The following is a 20,639-nucleotide window of genomic DNA, read 5'->3' on the forward strand; positions in this document are numbered from 1 at the left end:
CGGGGCCCCTAAAAAAATTAAGAAAATGAATATTTATCTGCCCCTGGCTGCCTATCATGAGGCCCTCGATGGCTTGCCAAAACTCAGTAAGCGGCCCTCCGCCCAAAATAATTGCCCACCCCTGTCATAGAGCATCTTTTAACTTTAGTGAAGGGCTTCTTGTATGCTCAGAAGGCAAACAGATCTATAGTTTCATAAGAACTGTAGGTCTGGTCATATGGGTAGGCATTAATATAGATAAGTCATTTTCTTAGAAGCAGCTGTCTAGTTCAGTGGCTTTCAACTCTTTTCATTTGCAGACCCCTTTGGAAATTTTGAATGCAGGTGCAGACCACTTTTGAATTGAAAGTCTGAGTATTCACATATTTTTGATCATAGTCATCTTTAGTGGACCCCGTAGACATGGTCTGCTGACCCCCAGGGGTCCACAGATGACAGATTGAAAACAACTGCTCTAGCTGTTCTGCATTAGTGAAAGGAGAATAATGCATCGAGTACATTCCTTGTTGCTGTTTAACAATCTGTTCCTAAGTGACTGGTAGTTGAATCTGGCGCCCAACTTTTCAGCTTTGTCTTATAATCAACGTGTGTGTGTGTGTGTGTGTGTGTGTGTGTGTGTGTGTGTGTGTGTGTGTGTGTGTGTGTGTGTGTGTGTGTGTGTGTGTGTGTGTGTGTGTGTGTGTGTGTGTGTGTGTGTGTGTGTGTGTGTGTGTGTGTGTACACACTGGGTGGGGAGCTGCTCTGTAGCTGTGGACCGGGATCTTGCACCAGTGACGGCATCATCTGGAGCCAGGGCAGAGCTGCTGCCTGCACGCCCCTGCCCGCCACTTTGCCCATCCCTGCTTCAAACTAACACAGCTAACTGTTGCGTTGAACATGGATTTCTGACATGTTGGGCAGAGCCGCACTCCTCTCTCTTTTTCTTTTTTTTACAACAGCCATCACACTTGCACTCTGACGGGGCTTGCCCTAGAAACCTTTTGATACTGGTGGGACTCTGGCAGGAGTACCCTCCTGCAGGGAATCTCTTGTTTGCACACTAAACATTATTGATTACTTACTTGTAAAGCAGCAGTAAGTGAAAGGAGTGCCACCCCAGTGGCTTAATACTGTTTACCTCAACTTCCACACCAGCTGTGGTGCTAGTAGTCTTCTTTTCTGCCCACTTGCCTCTTCTGGGGTGCTCACCTTTAACTGCCTTATTTCCAGAGCCCCCTTTTCAGGCTTGTTAGAAATGAGTGTTGCACATACTGTTAGTCAAGGGCTTTGGGGTAGTAAACAGATGTGCACCTACTGTGAGTCCTGTAGTGCAGATGGTACTGTAGTGTCCAGATGTGTGCATCTGGGGGTGGAAAGGGACAAATGTAACTTTTGAAGGTAGACTGAGCAAAATGAGTTTTGCCAAGAGAGACTTTTGAGGTCATTTGGCTCTGAGCCTGGTAATCCCTGCTAGCCCCCTTATGGCCCTTTACCCAGGTGACTGCCACCTTCACTTTTCTGCCTACTAGTTATTACCCCAAATGTAGTTTACAAAGCTGATTTCAAATGGCATTAACCCACAACTTTATTAGATTGGTAGGGAGGTAAAAATCTCCTAGTCGGGTGCTGGAAGGGCATTTATTTTGGACCCTGGCTGTTATGCATAGCAGAAGAATATCCTTTTGCCTCCCAGCAGTGGCCTGGATCGCGTCCTGTAGTGTCAGCAGGTACGCTTCCTCCCTCTTCTGCTTTTTGCCTTTCTTTTAACACTTCAAACCTCCATTATACCAAGATCATGTCTTCTAGTTGCAACCATGGGTAGACTTTCCTCTTGCAGCTGGTGCTTTCCCTTTGGAATCTGACTCGTCAGATTGGGCATGAATCGGTTCGACAGTCTCCATTTCCCCCGAGCTCAGCTAATACAAACAGCGCCCCCTCCAAGGCATATGTGCATTAGACATGTGCTTTCCCTTCCTAGTCCCAAACCATTTTTTTTCCTCAACAGGTGATCTGACAAGTGCTCAGTGTTTGCACAGAAGTAGTAAGATGAGTCATCCTAATCAAATGTTTCTCCATCTGTGTATTTATTTAAGATTTCATATATTTAAACACTACTTAAAAACCTAATTGAGATGGTGACATGTGTATGTGCTGAAACCAAGTAACTCTAATCACATTGCCACCCTCCTTTCCTGTACCCACCTTCTCTAGGGCTTGCTTCCCTCCGCCTTGGCGTGGGAGGTCTTGGGAGCATAAGCTGTTCTTGCAGTCAGGTGTGAAGCATCTAGTCCTTGCACCTGCGAGGAGCCATAATAAGACTTTAGGCACTGTACCTGAGACTGGTGACAATGCCTCAGTTATTAACTTGGCTTCCAAGATGTAACTGCATTTCAGCTGAAACAATTTCATACCTCATTTAAAAAAAAAAAAGAGAGAAAATTGCAGTGAGCAGAGGTGAGAGCCAAATGAGGGTTAGCTCTTCTAAGGCTGCTTTGCATAACTAAATACTTCATATCTGACTGTTCACATGCATATCTGGTGCTATGACCTTTGCGACCAACCCTCCTTTCTTAGCAAACGAGTACATAATTACATTAGTAAAAACACATCTCAAATGGGTGGAGATGGTCTTTGAGGGTTAGTTCAAGTAAATCTCCCCACCGTTCTCTTGAAAAGCAAAACTTGTGCAGTACTCTGTTTACATGCAGAAACTAGGGAGTGAAAAGAGGCTGTGCTATTACCTGGAGTATGCCCTTACCCAAACTTATTGTAAGTAATGTCTGTTTAAATACAGATACATTTCTCAGCCTGGCTGTCAGTGCTGTGGGGTGAGCAGCCTCAATACTAACTCCCTTTATCATATATATATAATGATTATATATATTCATTTTTTTTTTTAAGCTGCAGCTGCTGATTTAGGGCTACTATTACAAGCCTTGGAGAAAACTGAGATACTCTCTGTTTTTAGGGTTGCCAGCTCCATGGTTTTTTCAGGGCTTCTAATAGCAGCCCTTTGACAGCTGCTTCCCTTCACCATGACTGGCACCAATTATGATGCATTTAAAGGGAGTTGCAGTTGTATTAGAAAATGGGACTGAAAGATGCTATGCACTTACATGATGTATGCACTTAACCAGCATTTGCTGTAACGTAAGTCATGTGCGGCAAGTTGGGACTGGCCTCATGCTGTGCAGTTGGGTAAATTGCCTGCCTATCGGGAGAGCGTGCATTTCCATTTAAACCGGAAAAAATCGAGGGGCTTCACCAAAGAAGGAAATGTATGACTTGCAGCCCTCGCCACATGACGCTTGCCGTATAAAAACTCTGCAACGCTGCAGTGAGTAATGGTGCTGCAGCTAAAGATGAGTTTGTTTTATTTTTTTTTTTTCAGAGTAAAGGCTCCACTGAATCTTATTGTTATTTCAAAGGCTTTTCCCCAAGCTATTGAGTAATTCCTATGAATAGTTAATAAGCACAGAACTGATTGTCCACAGCAAAAATGTTCCTCGCTTCCTTTTTTTCTTTAAAGCTGCATGAATTATTAAATATACTGCGCTCATGGTTTTTGAAAAGGAAGTGTTCTCATTTTGCATCAAATGGATATGATGAATTTTAACAGTCCTATTAGGTTGTTGCATGCTTTAGCAATGTAAAGCTGCTTCTGTACGAAACATCATTCCTCCTTTAGTCTGGCTATGAATTTTCTGCTATTCAGGGTTCTGTTTCTCACTTCGATGTATTCCCTATACAAGAGCCTAACCAGTCGCATCCCACTAATGTAGTGGGGACTTAATGGGCATTTATGCACTTGTCTGACATTCTGAATATTGAAGCTAGTTGTTTTAGACTCAGTTCTGAACATAATGTTCTCATCAGACAGTGACACTAAGCAGTAGTATCTCAGGAAACTGAATGCTTCAGTGCTAATTAATAGGCTCTAATAAAGAGACGGGCTGAGCCAAGTTGAGCAGAATACAATAGGTTATTTTTGTCTGAAAAGACTTCTCATTATATATTCTAGGACTGAGAGCGCACCGCGCTTACTGCACTGCCTTGCGCATGGAGAACTGGGGTTTGTCTTCTGGTTTTGTCTCTTTTGTCAGCCTCTTATTTACTGTGTCTGGGCTCAAATAGATGTGGAGCTCTTCACAAACCAAAGGCTCTGCAGTCGCATTCAAAGGAACATACAACAGTTCAGGCACAGGTGAAATGGATGCATTACCCAGGCGTACCAGCTAATGGTTGCCAAGAAATGTGGCAGTGATCGCTGCAAGGAAAGGCACTTCTGTGATGCATTTATTACGATAATGGTATATGGCTGGTTTCCTAGTCCTCTCTTGTACTGGCACTTTCCTGATGCTAGAAAGTTTAAGTCATAAGAGGTTACAAAGGAGGTGGAGAAAGACGAGCAAGAAAAGTTTAAAAACCAGCAACCTGCTTCCAGTCTACAGCAAAGATGGTCATTCTTAGCTCAGTCCAAGCTAGAATGGGATCTTCTTTCTAAGGCTAAGCCTGGGATCAAAGGAGATCTTAAAATCTCAAATCCTAGGAAAGAAGGGGCTGCCCAAGAGCTTTCCAATGGAAAGAGCTGGTGGGCTGAATGAGTCCTGCAGCTCTGCAGAGACCTCTGCTGTAAGCAGTGTTGGTGCTGTCAACCCCATGATGAGCATCTAGATCCACTCGAACCAAGGGGGAAGAGAGGGCTGGTGCCATGCACTTGGCCCATGAGGCTGGAGGCAGACGCACCATACTGACACGCTGTCGCCAGGAGCGACGTGGCCTAGCCCACCCAGCTGCCAAATAAGGATCAAAGCAATCACATGAGTGACAGCCCCCGCTAGGTATCTTGTACTGTGCAACGTCGGTGAGAGACTTGCTGACTGCGGACACGAGCGTGCCAGCTGCAAGGGGTGTGTGCATCCGCTCATCAGCTCAGTGTGGTAACCTGGGCTGCTCTTAAGCTTTATTTTGCAAACTAAAACAGCGTGTTGTTTTGTCCACTTGCCACTAGAAAGCCAGAAAGCTGGAGACTGGGGGAGAACTTCTCCAATCCACCTCAATTATTAAAATGAACTTTACAAATCTGTTTTAAGTAGCAACTTAACATCCCTATCCTTACCACAAGATTTAATAGGCAGTGTGTTTATTCTCTTAATACAGGTCTCCAATGATTGAATGCATAATGCTGCAAACGGTGCACCTGGGGCAAATGATAATAGCCCCATAAAACATCCCCACCCATTACTTTTTAATTACTGACTAATTCATGCTGCTGGAGTTGAATAAGGTGGCTGCTGCTGTACTTACTGCTGAAGAACAAAGGAGTCGCATTTTCTTTGTGTGATTCCCAGTTCTGTAGTTAATAACTATTGATGTAATTTTAACAGCCAGGACATCAGATTACCTCTTTCCCACCCCCCAAAGGAGGATTGGTTTAGAATCCACGCAGTATTCTTGGGTGAAGGATGCTATACAAGCAATTCATCAAGATTTTTGCATACTGTGATCAATAGGAGATGGGGGTTTTTTTGTTTTTTTTTTACCTTCATGCCAAGGCAGAGTGCCACACACTTTGGCAATTGTGCAATAACCATACCACTTGGAAAAATAGCTTTTACGAGCCTAATCTGCTGCTTTTTGCTAGCTTTGAGCCTGGGCTTCAGAGATGCTCTTGATAACAAACGGGCAGGCTTTCTGCCAAAGATAAAATGAGGGTTCGACGCTGGCTCCACGTTCCTGGCGTCTCTGTAATTTGGATTAATGCTAATAGTCTTAGAAAGGGAAGTTGAATGTCAAGCAGTTCAAGGGATGCAGAAATGTTCTCTTTTGATGCAAATGGAAGAGGTCTTGAGTCTGTGGACTGGCTTGAATACTTCTACCAAAATATTGAGTAAGGGATTTTTTTTCTGTCCTTTCTTGGATGTGCAGGGTATAGTTAAGATCCACCTAGGAAGAAGCAATTCTAAAGCTGTGAAATAGGGTATTCCCTCAGTTTTTTCTCTACTTAAAGCTTGCTTCCCCTTAAACTCTTTGACCCCAAGTCAAGGGCCTGATGATTTTCTTAAGGTTTCTAGATTAGAGGATTAAACATAAAAAATCAGTTCAGTTTTCCTTAGCACGAATAATAGCTGTAATGCAGTTACACATGAGAATGTGCTAGTTTGCTATAAGTGCTCTTCAACTCCTTCGTTAGGGAGTCTCTTGTGAGAGAGATCCGCCAGGTCCCGCACCAGAATCCTTGCCCGAGATCTAGTGTGTGCAAATAAATGACTTCACACACAGGACATTAAGAGCAAGCTACCTGGCTGTCTAATCCATGCACATTTCTATGCCAAATGCAATTAATTTATGAAGTCAGCTTCTGAAGAAGTAGGTCAAAAACATTTGCTCTTCCAACCATCTGATTCCTCCTCTTATTTGCAAGTGAAGCTTGAACTTCATTTCTTTTTTTTCTGTTGAAGAAATGGGTGATGTCTCTGCAGGCTTCTAGAAAGAACTTGACTTTTTTTTTTTTTTTTTTTTTTTTTTTTTAAACCAACTAAAAAATAAATGAACTCCAGTCTTGGCCCTGCTGTCTGAGAAGCCCAGGCAGTGTTGCTCTGCTGCAGACCCACCTTGACACCAAACCTTTCCTGCTCGGCTTGTCTCCCTCCATCTTGAGTAGCTGCAGCTTTGCTTCAGAGGGTTGCATCTCCCCTGTCTCCGTTTGCTACTCCAGGAGTGCAGAGCTACATGACCAGGGACTGGTTAGCAGTAGTTGGCTAATGAATCTTACGTTTGTAATGTGAATGCATCAATACGCAAGCAGAGAGGCTTCAAAACTGGAACTCGAATCCCGTGTCAAAGCTCTTTGGGCTGCTGCTTGCATGGGCACACACTGCTCCATCAGCCCACTACAGATCTGCTTTCCACTTTCTGCCAGGCCCTACGGAGACTTGCTGGATCCCTCTTTTGTGATCCTCCCCGAGGTTAGGGGCCCACCCTGTTGCCACCCTTGAGAGTCTGTCTCTGCGGGTGATGAGGATTGCTTTCAACCTCTATATTGTTTGTTGCCCTGCATAATCTGTGCTTTTTTAACAGTGTGACCCTCTGGGTGTGAACTCTCCAGAGGGGGAAAAATGCATTTTATAAACATGGTTAATTTCTTAAAACATCTATTTTTCTTTGGTTTTTTGTTGGTTTGGGTTTCTTTGGGAAAATGTCATAATCTAAAATTTCATCCCCTGAAAAACAAATACAGACATGAGACTGGTTCCCTTTTGGCGATGCTGTCTGACTCCCGTGGAAACGGTGCTCGTTTTGCTGTCCTGGAGCTGAGTAGTAGGGCTCCTACTCTGGATTGTTGTGCAGGTTTTAAACTTAAATCTTCATGCAGGTAGGCTTGGTCAAGAGGGATGTGACTTTCTGAATGCAGCTTTATCTTCCCAAGATACAGCCCTGCTGTATTCCTGGCTGGGAGACTGTCTGGGGTGTTACCCCAACTTGAAGACTATACCAAATTGTTAACCTGGTCCAAGATGTTGCTTTTAACATTCATAGCCTGGTAAAGAAACACTTGTGGTTATCTTATGCCCCCGAGGGGAACCCTGAGGATGTTTTACATTGAACAAATGCGACATAATTTTCCCAAAATAGCATTAGTCAACAGTCATTAACTTGCCTGAAAGCTTATTGCTTTGGACTAACTGCTATATGAGGCTGCTATAAAATGCTTGGTTTCTTCCCTCCCCTCTCTCGCATCATAAAATGTTGCAAGAAACCTGCAGGCAGCAATGGGGAGTCTCATTAGTGGAAGATGCCGGGGCGGTTTTCAGCAATCGCTTGTGTAACCTGTGTTTGGGGACGTGTCGCTTTGTGGAATTTTTCATGTGCTGTGGAGCTGCCTTGCCATTTTGGGAGATTTGTGCTGTCCTTTCTGGGAGCGGCTGTGCAAAGATATGGGGGGAGAGAGAAGGAAGAGCTGCTGCCTAGCGACTAGGCAAGGGCTCCTTAAGGAGGAAACTCCATATGCAGGGAGGCCTGCCATGTTCAGATGCAGTCGTGTCCCCCACAGCGTTCCCAGGGTTGCATTTGTGGAGGTAGAACCAGTGCTTCATCTGAAAAGGTCCCAGGGAAACCATACCTGGAGGGTGCACAGCAAGGAGCCAAAACCCAGCTAACTCTGGAACTGATGGCTCTACTTGAAGGAGGGGTCCAGTTACCTTGCTTAATCAAGGACCCTGTTTGGGGTCACAACCCACAGTTTGGGAACCGTGATGCATGTCTGAAGAATATGTTGACTGGCTGGCTAGACTATATTGCCCAACCACTTCCTTTTGCTTCTCTTGACTTTCCTTTTTTACATCCATGCCTACGTGCAGTCCTTGTAGATCATCCTTGTTTCCACTTCCTTTTCAATGCCCCAGAATGCATCAGCGCTGGGTTGGTTTGTTGGCCTGCATGCTCACTAGAGGCATTTTGCACTGAACTTGTTTGTTTGTTCATCGCTGTAGTTCAAGCCCCTTCATCCCAAACTGAGAGCTGCCTGGTCACTCGGGAGAAATTGGACTGTCCCCGAGTTGGGAGCCTTGGTGCTGCTTCGGGGTGGCACAAAAAGCGCTTTCTTGTAGAAATGCACAGTGCTACCCAAAGTCTGTTCTTGGACCAGGGAATACTCTGGGGAGGCACAAAGCTACTGAAGCTTGACAAAAGTGCAAGACTTGGAATTTGATCCCCTCTTGTATGAAAGCTTTTTGAGCTGGAAAAGTGAAGCAAGTCCCTCGCCTGCAGATCACAGGACACTTGTTCCCGTCATAGTGAAAGAAACATGAGCTGCCGTCCAAGGTAAAGCTACAAGCCTTTTTCCTCTTCTCAAAGAGAGGCTGTCACGGGAGAAGCCTTGTTCGTGTGTGCACTTTAAACAAGCAAAAATAAGAACAAAACACTGCAATTCTGGCACCCTCCTTTCCTGTGCTGTTGCCACTGCACCGCTCTGGTACCAGATCACTAAATATTCTTCAAAATTCACATAAGGATGACTGTTAGAGCTGATGCTGCCTGCAACTGTTGTGTATACCTGGTAGAAGAGCCCTGTTCATAGCTCACCTGGGCATGTCTATATGTGCACTTTAATGCACATTAGCCTATTAATGCACATTAAAGCACCACAAAAACACATGTTCTTTAGCTAATGTGCATTAAAATCGGCTAATGCACATTCTTCTAGTACTTCACAATGGAGGTACTAGATTTAATGCACATTACCTAAAGTGCATTAATGCACATGTAGCTATGTCCTCTGAGATTCCTTTTTAATCGCACTTTTTTTTTTTCTGACCCGACAACATGAGTGAGCAGGGCAAGCCTACGATGTGTAACCTGCTGGTCATTCTGCCAGAGATTCTCTGAATCATTCTGAGCTGTTGATTTGTCTTTCGATAAAGGCACAGCGTGAGCAGAGAGACCCATGTTGAATCAAAAGGCACATGTGACCTGCTGGTCGTCTAGTCCGAAAAATAAGTCCGACTGCTTCCACTAGCCTCAGCTAAGGTGAGAAAAGGCAAATATTTCATGGTCCCAGAAATTCTGTTCTCTGACCCTCTTGTTGAGAGCCTTCAAGAGACATGTCCCCTTTCTGTCCTAGTATCCCTCGCCCCATGTGCTTTACCATTTAGTGTGGTCTTGCTGTGCAGGAGATGGTGGTGTTACATAGCAGCTTGCCGCCAGGCCAGGAATGGATGCCTCAGATGCATGGAAGCAGACCCCAGCCTCATGGCGCATCTCTAACCTGCTCTTGGTAGATGTCAAAGGGGGCTGTCACTCCTTAATGTACCTGATGATCCTCGTCAAGCTATTCAAGCCCTATGCCCTTCATATTTTGATTGCTAGTTCATTGTTCTGCCTGAAAGGGTCAGTTCTCTCCATGCCTTCCTTGTATGTTGGCTTTCTGAAGATGTAGAAATCAGAGGTGCACCGATATATTGGTCCATGTCGAATTGGCACCAATAAATGGAAAATTGACATTATTGGCAAAAAGCTTTTTTGGGCCAGTGTAGTTAATGATGTCACTGATAAATACTGTGCGCATGCGGCCAGCAATGCAGCTGGGCAGGTTGGAGAGCAGCATCAGGCCGGTAATCTGTGTGGAGAAAGAAGCATAGGGAAGAGCCATGCAAGGGGGGGGAAGGAACAGATTGAGGCCCCCACGGTGAGGGAGGGAGTAGGGCAGGTGCAGGCGCTGTCCAGCTGGGGTGGGGCAGGAAATGGAGCGAAGCCGTGGGCAGCTTATCTGGGGAGCATGGGAAAGGGGAGCTCCCCACCCCTGGGGCAGGCATGGGGGGGGCATATGCCCCCCAGATCTGTGGGGCAAGGGTGGGCTACAAGCGTGGTGCCAGGGGCCAAGCTGGCATCTTCCGGGGAGGAGGGGGGGTGGACTGGACTGGGGCTGTGCTTGGGGCAGGTAGCACTGGGAGGGGGGGCTACAGCCACCCCAAAACTTGCCATAGCCCCTTCCTCCCACCCTGAGTGAGTGCAGCCCAGGCCCAGCCCCCTACCAGGAAGAGGCCAGTGCAGCCCGCCTCCACCCCGTGCATAAATCTGGGGGGTATGTCCCCCATGCCTCCCCACACCCTCCTTCACCGAGGGGGGCTTCTGTCTGCACACACGCCTCCCCACAGACTTATCGGCCTGACGCTGCTCTCCAAGCTGCTGGGCTGCACGTTGGCTATCGAATCAGTATTACCCAATATGGCTGGTTAATCAGCCATCAGTATTGACCATGAACGTTTTTATCAGTGCACCCCTAGTAGAAAGTATCCCTTTGCTGATACCCCTTGTGTCTGAAATATGGTCTGCTAGTGATTTGGTCTCACTGGTGCAGGGGGTGGATGGATGTTTTCAGAAATCTGACTTTGAATGCATGGTCTGGGCTGGTGCTTTTGATTTCTTTGGAAGTACCGTGACTGCACTTTGGGACATAAAAGCACTTCTTGAACAAATGGAGATTGATTTCAGGTTCTCAAGAATTCGTATAAATGGTCCAAAAAAAGAGCAACCCTTGTAGTAAAATTAGCTCCTCTTCAGTTTTGATCCCTTTCTGAGCCAGTTAAATATAAATTGTTCCTCCTTTGTAAATGGAGATGCAGACCAGTGGTTTCCCACTTGTAAGGAGTGCAATTAGGACTCTAAATTAATAGCAGCTTAGGCTTTAAGGTAAACAGTACAAAATGCCTTTCTCATGCAGAAATCTGACTGTTTATGATGGGCAGAGTCAGTGGCAGTGGGTACTGTTGGGGCACAAGCTCTGTTTTTTGTTTCCTGATTTGGAAAGTCAGGCACAGCAGCTTAGCGGTCCAGACATTTTTTGGCAAGGAAGCATCATAACAGACATACCTGCTGTATCTTACATGAGTTATATTGTGCGACTTGAAATTAATTCTGTTATGCTGATACAGATTAGACAGGCTTAAGAAAACTCCAAGTGTTTCAGAGGAACTTTTTGCCCTTCTGCATTGCACTAATCTTAAAGCAAATGGTTTACAGAGTTGTGCCTGATTCATCAGTCCCTTTTGCTGTCCCCTGATTTCTGCAGTACTTGTTTTTCTTGGTATCCTTTCAATAGCGCTATGTCGAGTCACTTTTGGTCACAAAATTGCCTTGTCAGATTGCCATCTCTAGGGCTGTCCATTCTGTGTCTCAATCTGCATTTTAGAAAGCAGGCTGCTTCAAAGTTTTCTACAATGCTATTGTTATAGAGCAAAGAATAGATGGCCTGATGCCAAGGTCCTTACAGCCTAAATTTATGCCGCTTGCTTGACTGCATGGTGATTTCCCCCCCCCCAATACTCCCCTGGGAGCAAAGGGTAACTTTGCCATCCATTTGAAATGTGAGAGGTTTGCTGCTCTTCTACTTTTCAGTATAAAACAATGCAAACCTTTTATTTTCTGTTGAACAAGAAATTCGGCTGTCCTGAATTTCACAAACTTGTACTGATTTAATGGCCTCGAGATAATCAGCATCAGCTTGTGTTCAGATCTGTAATGAAGAGATCCTACTTGTAGTGGTCTTGGTTCTCTGACCATAGAGAAGCTGCAAGAGAGGGATTATTGGAGGTTGGGCAGTTTGGTGGGGGGAAAAGTGGTGAGTGTGTAAAGAGCTCCCCTTTGCTTTTTCCTTAGCATAGGTAAGCAATACTCTGGCAGCCTCACCCCTTTTTCTTTAGTCTCAGCTCCCCCTTCCTGTTTTCAGTTTGTTTTCACCACTGGTGATGGTGGATTACGCATGTTCTGCCAGATGTTCTCCAAGGCCTAAGTACAGACAGTCAAAAAGCCCGAGGCCGAATTGATTCAGCCTTTGCAGTTTAGTCTAAACTGCAGAGATTGAACCAATAAGCAAATGAACACACATTCACTTTTGATTCGGGAAATGCAGCAACACGCCTGCAGTTGGCTCAAGCCAGAAGCCGGAGGGGTGGGGTGCAAGAGCATGGTTCTCTGGCACATAGCCAGCATGGGCTGTGTATTTGCTTCCTCTTCCTGCTACCAAGGTCTCTGGGATTTGCTCTCCAGCATCAAAGCATCGGGACTCTGCAGACCCCAGTCCAGAGGTGCAAGGGATGCTGGGAAATTGTGGTTTTTAACTTGAACCAGGAAGGAGTCTGGGCCAGAAGATTCATAAACCGGTTTGACCCTGATCAGTTGCATCTGATACTGCATTCAGCCAGGTGCATCTTAAACCAGCTTCAGCCATTTTGAAATGGGTTTATACACACTGAGCTTCTGTTCTGTTACAGGTTTAAACCAGTTTCTGATCCCTTAAACTGGTTTATGTGTAACTTCTGTCTCTTGCCCAAAAGTAGATAGTTGTCAAACAGCCTAAGATGACAAGGCTTTACAAAAGAAAATGAAAAGCCAAAGGATGTATCTTCCATATTGCAGATGTCTCTACTTGTGTAACCTAGCCTGTTCCACTTGAGAAACTCTCCCAAATGGTTTAAAGTTGTAACACTCATTTCTTCAGATGCCAGTTTTCTCTCTGGATTTGAAGATGTATTTAATATCTCATAATTCAACAAGCTCTTGGTATTCACATTAGAAAAGGAGAGCAACAAAAATCATTAGGGATCTAGGAAAACATGGCATGAGGAAAGACGGGAAGAACTGAGATTAATTGGCCTGAATAAGATATGACCAAGAGTAGAGTTAAGTCTTCAAATAAGAAAAGGTTATTACATAGAGGATGATAGTTGTTCTCTTTGCTCATAGGGAACAGGAAAGAGAAAGTAATGGGTTTAAATAGCAGCAAGGGAAATTTATGTTGGATATTAAGAATAACTTTAATTACGGGGGGTGGTTTAGCTTTGGAACAGATTATCTAGAAACGTTATGGAGTCTGCATCACCCGGTGTTTGCGGCGGGGGGGGTTTAAGAGCAGGTTAGACTAACACTCGGCTAGGACTGTTTAGGCAGGGATGGTCCTGCCTTTACCACAAGGTTGACCCCCTGGGGTTCCTTCCAGTCGTGCATTTTATGGTTACTGTGTTATCATTTATATCTCGGGAATGGGAATGTTTTGCAAAGCGTCTTCTGTTCCCTTAACTACAAGCAAATCTGCTTCTCAAACTGCAATACAAATAACTCTCTATTTGAAACGGGATATTTCATCTGCTTTTGTATTGCTATTGAATCTAGTTCTCATCTCTTGGTTTGCAAATAAGAAAAGATTTCTTTGCATTAGGTTGGCTGGGTAGCCCTTCTAAATTGAGAGAGATGGTCTAATAGCAATTTTCTGATGATCGCTACCCTTGAAAACACCTCAGGGCACTCCAGGGTGTCCTGGCCCTCTTGCTAAGAATCACAGCCTTACATGAACAGGCTTGTGAGCTACTGAATGGCATGTGTGTGAGTGAAAATTATAAAGATTGAGGTCGTGAGTGCTCTGAAAGGATCATTTCAACGTGGTTGTCATTATAGTCATAGAAGACATTTAATAATTAACAAGATGGCTTATTATTTTATGACAACCAGAAAAACAGGTTGATAGATGCACTGTTACACTTGTGAAATATTTTTGCAACTTCTTATTTCAATGTCTGCTAAACTGAAGGTCCTTGAAAATGCTGGAGTTGCAACCCCCCCCCCAAAACCAACAAAAAAACCCCAAAACAACCCAAAATGCCAGCATAAAAGCAGTTAAGCCATTTAAACCTTTTTTTTTTTTTTTTAAGGAAAAAGTGCTTAGAATATACTTACAATAGCCTACTGTTGTTCTGACACCACAAGTTGAGATCTTCCTTCAGACCTTCAAGAGCACACTATCCTATAGGACTTTCAGTTTTTGGTTTGAACATTGTCTCTTTAATAACCTTCTTGATTTTCTTTCTTTTTTTTTTTTAAATGGTTATACAACTAATACGTATCGAGTACAGACAGCAAGGACAGCCGATGGACTTCTACTGAATATACACCACACTTCTAGAGAGAGAAGTGTTTGCAAAAAGAAGATAAACCAGAACAAAAGCTATTTATCGGTTGATTTTTAAAAGCTACACGATAGCCCTTTTTACCAGCGTGAGTGCATATAGCAGCCCATTCATACAGCATTTCAATTAACAACTGCTGTATTGTTGTGCTTTCCTGGAACGATTGTCTAACTAAATAGTAAACCATACATCCAAACTAAAACCCACAGTTCATTCATCTAAGCTAATTGCTAAAGCCATAATAGGATTTGTGCCCTGCTTGATGTCTTTTTTTTGTGGTTAACGCCTCATATGACAACTGTATAGAAAGATGTACTTTCTTTTTAGGAGCTTAGCGAATGTTATTTTTGAACATCCTCTTCTTTTTTGCATCCGTGATGAATAATGGGCTAAAGGGATTGTTGTTTTTATCAGAATGTCTAAATCAGCAAACTTTTTAAACTAACAAATAGTTTAGTGAGTGAGCGTGTGTGGTTTGCTTTTGTGCCTCTGTTAGTACTGCATCCCGGTAACACAACTAGACACACAATGTGCCTGGGCCAATGGGAACATGTTTGTCCCGATTCAAAACCAGCCGCTAGTCCTAAAGCCTCTAGAGAGGACAGAGGGCTGATTCTGCGGCGTGTTAGCAATGGACAACAAAATACTTGTGCAAAATAGTGCCCCTTCAGTAGCTGCACTATTTAAAAACAGAAGCAAAAGTTTCAATGCCAAGTGTACACCCCTGGAGCAGTCTAGGATTTCTTAGGGTGATACCTTTTATTGGGCCAACTCTGCAGCTGGGATAAGGGTAGACAAGCTTCTGAAGGCAAGACGTTCTTCCTTGGGTCTACGCACTTAGTTTTCAGCTCAGCTGTCTTCCCCCTGAGGTCACTCTTGCAAGTGCACACATGAGATAGATATTGGTTTAAAAAGTAGCACTTGGGGCACAACGTTTTATGGGAAGGGAGCGTGCACTAGCTTCTGGATCCTGTAGCTTTTGCTCTGCGGCAGTTATGCTACTGCCTGAAGAAAGGTAGAGCGACTGGGGCAGCTGGTGGGAATAGCGGTGGCAACCAGAAGTCACTGCTGCCCCAGGTGCCCAGCCACATCGTGGCCCCTCTGCTCTTAGGGCAACTGACCCCTGCTGGAGTTATCCCACTTGCTGCTCCTTAGGAAGACGGACAAATGTCGTCCTTGGTGCAGTTTGCAAAGGCTTGGTGGCCTCTCCGGGACGGGTGGGGTTCCCAGCTTGTAACCTCAGGAGCCCTTCCGCAGGAAAGGACCTTGGAGTTAATGGAGAGAAGCCCCGCAGCATGACAGGAAGAGATGGAGCCTGCAGGCAAGTGACTTTGCCCAGCCTGCAGAAGTGGCTGTATTTGAGCTTTATGTCAGGACTGGGCGAAGCCTGACTACCTGGGTCAGCTGAGCCTCGCCTGCAGGGTCAAGACTAAATGAGGCCAGAGAGTAACTGAGCCTAACAAACTAACCAGCGCCAGCCAGTCCTAGCCTTTGGTTCTGGGTCTGCTCTTAACGAACCCCTCCTGCACCTTGCTGCAAAACGGTCTCCAGTTCTTGCGCAGGTCCTGTCCCAGGAACTCTTCTGGATTCCCAATTCCTGGTTAACCCTCTGGGCCAGTGTTTAGACTTCCGTTTGACCTCAGCTTTGCTTCCTGTTGTCAGACCCCTACTTAGTCATCTGGATTGGTATTGGACTGGGGGCTTTGGCCCCCGCCCCTCAGTTTGGAGATGGGTTGCCCTCTGGTTCTTCCACCTGGTGCTTCATCCCTGCAACCCCGCTGGTCCTCACTCCCAGCTGCAGCCACTAGGACTGCCCCCTGTGAACCGTGACATTGTAGGCGAGACAGATCTGCAGGCTGTTCTTAATAAAAACCTCCCTTGATCTGTTCTTACTGTAGGGATTAAGCTAGGCTCGTTCTTAAAGGCTGGACTGGGTCGCTGCAGTCACTTGGGGGTGCGGTTCACAGAGGGAAGGCTTTGCAAGTTGCCAAGCCCGGTCAGGCCTCCTGAGTCATGAGCCCATCTAGATGGGGCTGTTGCCAAAACCTGGTCTGAGGTTGGGGGCCCCGTCTTCCCTGGAAGTAGAGCAGGGAAGAAGTGTAATGTGCTGCATGTAGACTGGGGGGGACTGAACTGTGATCTTGTGGATTCCCGTTGGAGTGTCTCGGATATCAGACTTGTTCAGTCTGCAAAGGATAACGTGTATTTTGTGTTTTGTTTTGTTTTTTTCCCATAGCCGCTAGCTTGTCCATCTTGTCTGGGTCTCTAGCTAAGGGTTCCAAATGAAGCTCTTGGCAATTCACCCCGGGGGTAGCTGATGATAACGTGCTGCAAAGCTCTTACTACAGCCATTATTGGGAGTTGCACAGGTGTTGCCAACTGACATTTAGCAAACAAATCCATCCAAAGAGAGAGACTGGCCAGGGCCCGTCCTCTTGGCCACAGGGGTGTCTAGTGCAAACAGGACTAAGCATGAAGAGGGAGGAGATGCTAATTAGGAAGGTAGCACTGGGCAGCCAGTCTGCAGTCGGGATTCCCAACAAGGCATTCAAGTCTAGTATTTTCTGCACCTACATGTGCGCATGTCATGACTTCAGGGACAGGACACCAATGGGATCTGGCATTTGTGCATCCTGGAGATGTTCTGACCCATGCACACATGCATGCACACCTACTCCAAATAAAAATGGCTTAGTGTTGCCAAGACCAAGCTCACACCCTTTGCTTGCTTGGCAAAACAGTAAATAGCTGCATATCATGCCCCAACTGGAATTTTTTGTCCTGGATCTCGCCAAGCAGTACGATTTGTCGTAGCTTTGTGTGCGAGTTGGTCAGAAGAGATATTAAAACATTAAATTCGAAGAGCCCTGCAGCATGAGAGGCCTTGTGAGATGAGGAGTATCCAAAATAGTGTTTATACCCTGCATGTCCCATACTTTCCTGTTTGTGAGATGAGCCCGTCCTCCATTCCCAAGCAGACTGCTCTAGCACTGTACCTTCAGGGTTTACAAAGGCATGGAGACCCTTGAGGAAGGAAGGTACCATAGAAATGTAAGAAAATATTTTCTACAACCAAACAATATATGTTTTGGGTAACTTCTAAAACAACTTGGGTGTTACCAATAACTGCTCAGAACATACTGGGGGACATTTTGGCAGACCTAAAAGCTACATGCAGTGTAGGCCTCCGTAGTCTTCACTAGTTTCCTCCACTTTCCAACCTGCTGAGAGCAGTCACTGGCATCCGTTCATCACTTTGTCCTTTCAACTAAATTATCATCTCTGGCTTTATGTGGCTGAAACTCTCTTTAAGTGGAAAGGGTAGCTAATTGGCAGAAATGTATTTCTCCTTAATGTTTTTAAAATCCTTTTTTCCAATGAAAATGTATATAGCTCTTGTTACAGATATTAGCAGAATCAATTGGTGGAACCATAAAAGGTTAATAATGTATATTAAGATATAGTCAAATCAATACTGAAAGCTTTTTGCATTATTAAATCAGGTAAGTATATTAAAGTGCGTCCTCAAATATTGTTTCTTCTAAGTTTGACTAATATTCTTGAAACTGTGGCAGAGGAACACAGGAGCTTTGGGTAAACAGGGATGCTGTGTATCTGCAGGCAACACATGTCAGTGTGACTGATGTCTCAGCTTGCAGGGAAACAGAACGGGTAAGTACTGCAGTGTTACATAAGGCATGTGGACTATGTGGGGCACCGTGCACAGCTTATGCATTTTAATCACGTCCCTTACAAAAAGACAGGGAAAGATTACAGTGCGGCAAGTCACTTATTGACTCTCTTGCATCCATCTTTGTTCCTAGGCAGTGGAGCAGCTGTAAACTAATGTGCACTCGGCATGCCTCGCGCGGCTGCATGTGACCTTTAAGTCCTTGTCTGTCTGCACGCCGTTTAAATTGACAACAGCAGGAGAGCAGCAATGCCTCCTGGGGAAACGGTTAGACGTATCCTGTGAATGTAAGCATGGTGGGGGCAAAGGTTAGGTGCAATTCTTGGATGACACTAAGAGCAATGTATGGGGGCTTGGGGGAGGTTTTTTGGTTTTTGTTTGTTTGGGGGGTGGGGGGGGAATAATCTCCCTCAGCTTTTAGGGACGTTTGTAGGTGGAGTTAAGTTTCCTTCATCCCCATGCAGCTCTTGCTGAAAGGTCAGAAGGAATTTGTCAGACGCTGCCTAGAGGGCTGCATGACATTTAATCTCTAGCCTGTTTCAGCTTATGAGGCACCAGGATGCAAATTGATTATTGCTGTCGTATCTATTAGGTCCTGTAGGACAGGGGTCAGCAAGCGCCAGCGCATGGCACGCGAGGCCATTTCGCTCGGCACGTTGCTGCCCGGAGGCTGCAAGCCCCACTACGAGCAGCCCAGCCCCTGTGGCTCTCACTGGTTCAGCTACACTTCTCCCTCCATCCTTTTTCTTTATTGATTTTTTTTTTTTTTTTTTTTTTTTTTTTTTTTTTTTTTTTTTTTTTTTTTTTTCTTTAAGTAACTTGGTTATACACTGGTGCATATCAAGTCAAGTGCATTTAAAAAAAAAAAAAAAAAAATCTTGCTTCCAATAGTTGTGGAGAATATAGCAACAGAGCTTCACATGAGTGATGATTACTTTGACTATTGCCAAATATTAGAAGGGAAGAGAGCAAGGGCAAGCGGGAGGTGAGGTTAAGAGGCAATAATAATTGAACAGACACAGCAGATGAAAGTCTTGGCAGTAACAGGAAGCTGTCTAAAGGGCCTCTTGTTCACCCATCAATTTTCGTCTTCAGAAGTATTATTGCCCGTTGTGGCTACTAATAATGTGGAGGGGGTTTATTTCCTTTAATTTTGAGAGCAGTTGCTCTACTCAAACATAATATCTTCCCCAGTACAAGACACGTTGCTGTTGTAGTGCTAATACCTGCAGAGCTTCGGGATTCAAATATTCTAGCATGTACCTTGTTGACATGGGCATACCAAGAAGGTTATATAGCTTGTTACCCGTTTAGTTGTTCAATTATCTTCATATTTCGAAAGGAAGGCTTTATTCTTTTTCTTTTAAAAAAAAATAAATAAATAAAAATCTCCAGAGTAAGGCTCTGCTTGGCACTCAAATCGACGGGTTTTCATCGATTCTATTCAACTATAAAAAGAGAAAATCAAGTTTTGTTTTTCAAGTCCCTAGAAGCTGTTTTCCATTTAAAAACACATTTCTTGATGGCGTCCAACTTCTGTGGACACTGAGCCCTGATTGCTTCCCAGCATCTCGAAAGTGGGTACTGTATACAGAGATGTACTTTCTTCTTTGTGTGTTTCTCAAATCCAAACAGGCTTCTAGCCTTATTTGTGTGTTTATACATGTAAATGATAACATCGAAAAAGTAATGGGTGTCTCTCAAGCTGGGTGTGCGGTGGGAAGAGTTTCTGCTTTGGCATACTTTGGGCGCTGGCATAATGTATATACGAGCTGCCCGTGGTGGCCTGGGAGAGACCAAATCTGAGAAAAGCCAGAACAACGACATTGTGCAACCCAGCGGTGTTGTCCTGAATGCTTGGACCTCGTGCATCACAAAAGTACAAACAAAGAAAAACCATAGAGCAAATGCTACTAGTGCGAGGTTGTGCCTGGCAGCACAATAAATTGAAGTGCTATAAAAAAAAAATACACTGAAGACTACCCTCTAAAAAAATAAATACATAAAAAGTGGACAATGAGGAAAGTGCTCAACTCGAAGAGTGAGAATTGTAGAAAGCCAGTAGGGGGGGGGGGGGGGGGGGGGGGGGGGGGGTTGTGTGTGTGTGTGTGTGTGTGTGTGTGGTACTCATCGCCATGATGTCTGTGCAGGCTTCCAGCTGTCATAGTAAAAACTCTGGAGATGGGGAGACCTATTTTTAGGTGCTGCTTGAAGGTAGAGTCTGCTTTCTAGGTCAAGAGGGAGAGAGTTTAATCTTCTAGGACGCCCCAGAGATCTAGGGTTGTAGCCTCCCAATGGGCAGATGGTACAAGAATGCATGGCCATCAGGACAAGGTTTGGCCGGAGGTCTCGAAGAGCAGCAGTGAGATCTGGTGCCGTGGCATTTGCACGTCATACTGGAGTTCCAGGTTTTAATCTTCCAGCCTGCTATGCAGCGCGAGGGTAATGTGACCACAGTGTAGACCTCTTTCCTCACTGAGTGAGTTGGGAGCGAGGGAGCTGTGTTGTAG

General features: G+C 44.9%; 1 protein-coding gene across 3 annotated transcripts in view; it reads left to right on the top strand.

Annotated features, from left to right (window-relative positions):
• The window catches only part of SLC45A4 (solute carrier family 45 member 4), a 118,544-nt gene that overhangs the window by 74,314 nt on the left and 23,591 nt on the right, over positions 1-20,639 (top strand). The gene's annotated exons all lie outside the window — the stretch shown is intronic.

This window comes from Alligator sinensis, unplaced genomic scaffold (assembly GCF_000455745.1).
Source record: "Alligator sinensis unplaced genomic scaffold, ASM45574v1 scaffold721_1, whole genome shotgun sequence".
Taxonomy (NCBI): Eukaryota; Metazoa; Chordata; order Crocodylia; family Alligatoridae; genus Alligator; species Alligator sinensis.